At 47.8% G+C, this 2,500-nt stretch overlaps 1 protein-coding gene across 1 annotated transcript in view; it reads left to right on the top strand.

The window, feature by feature from the left end:
* Positions 1-2,500, top strand: part of LOC105893968 (zinc finger protein 236) — a 56,147-nt gene that overhangs the window by 43,829 nt on the left and 9,818 nt on the right.

Below are 2,500 nucleotides of genomic sequence, written 5' to 3'. Positions count from 1 at the left end.
CCCCTCTTTTCTCATTTCACTTCTGCCCTGCCCTGGCCCTGCCCTCTCCCAGCGGACCTCCACACGGAGATAGAGAGAGACTGTTTTTCAGATAAATAAGTCAGCATATTGAAGCGTTTGGTATGGTCACCAGTTTTGCTCAGATGCTCAGTGGTGAAGCGCATTGTGCGTGTAAAGAAGAGGTCCCCGGGCATCATGGAGAGGCTGTCCTGGGTGAGGCAGAGTCAGCCAGTCAGTTGGACAGGTGTCCTCTCGAGTCCCTCTGCCCATAAGCACTTCAACGGTGTCCTCTCCTCTCCATGTAATAGACCTCTCTCTCCAGCGGACAAACAACCGAAGCCCTCAGACAAGCAGCCGGCACAAAGTCCCTGAAGAGTCCTTTAGAGAAAGTTGTGTTTTGTGTGTGTGTGTGTGTGTGTGTGTGTGTGTGTGTGTGTGTGTGTGTGTGTGTCTGTGTGTGTGTAAATATTGTGTGGATGTGTACATACTTGTTGGAGGGAGTGCCATGCATTTGAGTGTGGATGGGGGTGCATGCTGATAACCACTCCGATTGTCTCGAGTACTGGCCGTATACCATCCTTGATCCATAAGTCCTCTTGAACAAAAGCATCTTGGAGAAGGACTCTTGACTGCTTAAAGTTAATCTGTGAACAGAAACCTCAATGGTGCGGATAAATGTGTCGAACTCTTTACATGCGTGGCTAGGAGCTCAACGCAATGGCCTAGCTCATTCCCAATTCCTTGCACATCCGGCTTCTGGAAGCTTCCGCATCTCATTTATGGAATGCAGCGCTCCACTGGTGCGTATGAGCACGACTGGTGATTAACTGTGACAGAGAAAGGGTTGGATTGGGTTCCAGAGACGGTTAAAAGAAACACACACACACCCGTTTCCCTCTCACTATCTCTTCCTTCCTCTCTTTCCCCCCATCTGTCTGTCTCACTCTATTTTGGTGAACTTTCTCGTGGTTAGCATGTTCCTGTCTCTTCTTTTCCTCCCTGTAGTTAAAAGGTGAGTCAGCTGTGTGAGTTTCAGTTCATGAATTCAACCTCTCTCTCTCTCCCTCTCTCTCTCTATCAGTTCTTAAACCGTCTTTGTCCCTCCTTTTTTCTCTCTTTCTCTTTCCGTCCTCCATCTGTTTTGATCTCTGTTGTGGGGACACGAGCATGAACTCATTCCTCTTCCACAGCTATTCTCCATGGCTCTGTGCACACAAATCGCCCCCCCCCCCCCTCCCATAACTCTAGACACGTTGAAGGACAGACGAATGACAAGGTGAATGAAAGCTCGACAGACGCAGTTGCCAGCTTGATTGATGGCCTTTGCCAGATTGCCAGGTTGATTGAAAGTGTATATCACACAGGCACCGCCATGCCCGCTGCAGGTACCAGTTAATGCTTGTTTTCTCGCGATTTAAGGGCGCCTCGTTAGGGTTGTAAGAGATTTAGCCGTGCCGAGGGTGATGAATTAGGAAGAGCTACACCCCGGCTTAGATTCGCCCCGGTGCTTCGGCAACGGCGGAGTTACCATTGTGAGTAATCTGTCAGGAGTTTTCTACGAAGCTTTGGAAATTGGCTTATTTCCACCTAGGTTGGAATTGAAGCTGAGCGAGTGACATGCCAATGGCGAGCAGTTGCAGAGGAGTTGACATGGACTGGCAATGATGGTGGAACACAAAGTCATTGGAATATAACTGCACCTTTTTCTTGCTGATTGGGTCATGACTCGGCGGAAAACATCCAACTTTTGCCACCCACATTAGTGAGTGAGTGAGTGAAGTGAGTGAGTTAAGATTTCCAGGTATAATTGAACTGCTGGTGAATTAAATCTGTTACCTCAAAATGAATTGAACCTTGCCTTTAATTCAAAGCCTAGGAAAGGTGAACAGCATGTGTGCCCTCTGGCTAAGAACAAGGGTCTATTAACATGGCAGCTGGATTGAAGCAAAGCCACAAGTTTTCTTTTAGGTTATACATACTTTGAACAACTGACCAGAGGCTTTTCCCCCCCACCACCCCAGGACTGCAGATCTATTGTATGTGGTTAATGAACCTATGCATAATATGTTTGCATTTGCCAGGACCTGTCACTACTAAGTGAAAAAGCACTTCATGGGGTGTGAAATTCACGGATATTTGCACTTAATCAGACGTTCACTGCTAGAGTTGGTCCGTTGGGAAAAGATGGGTGCCACTACACTGACGTTAATGAGTTTCGCTCTAAAATGTGTGTGTCGGCTGAAATTGATGTTTGTTTCCCCCAGTTCTTCTGCAGCTAACAGCCTGATCGCTGTCTGGCGCGTGATGCGGGGGATTTATGTTACACTTGTTTGCCTTGGTTCCTGTAGCTCCAATTTATTTTTCTGCCCCTGGATCTTTTGAAAGGTGGCTTGTCTCTCAGAGCAGCCATGAGATAAGACACAGAGACACAGCGAAGTCCCACTGGCTGTTATGCAAGAGGATCCCCGGTGGGAATTGGATCCTCACACAGAGAGCTGGA

This window comes from Clupea harengus, chromosome 11 (genome assembly GCF_900700415.2).
Source record: "Clupea harengus chromosome 11, Ch_v2.0.2, whole genome shotgun sequence".
In the NCBI taxonomy this organism is placed as follows: Eukaryota; Metazoa; Chordata; class Actinopteri; order Clupeiformes; family Clupeidae; genus Clupea; species Clupea harengus.
Note: the sequence above shows the minus strand (reverse complement) of the source record. Positions and strands in the feature narration are given on the sequence as shown.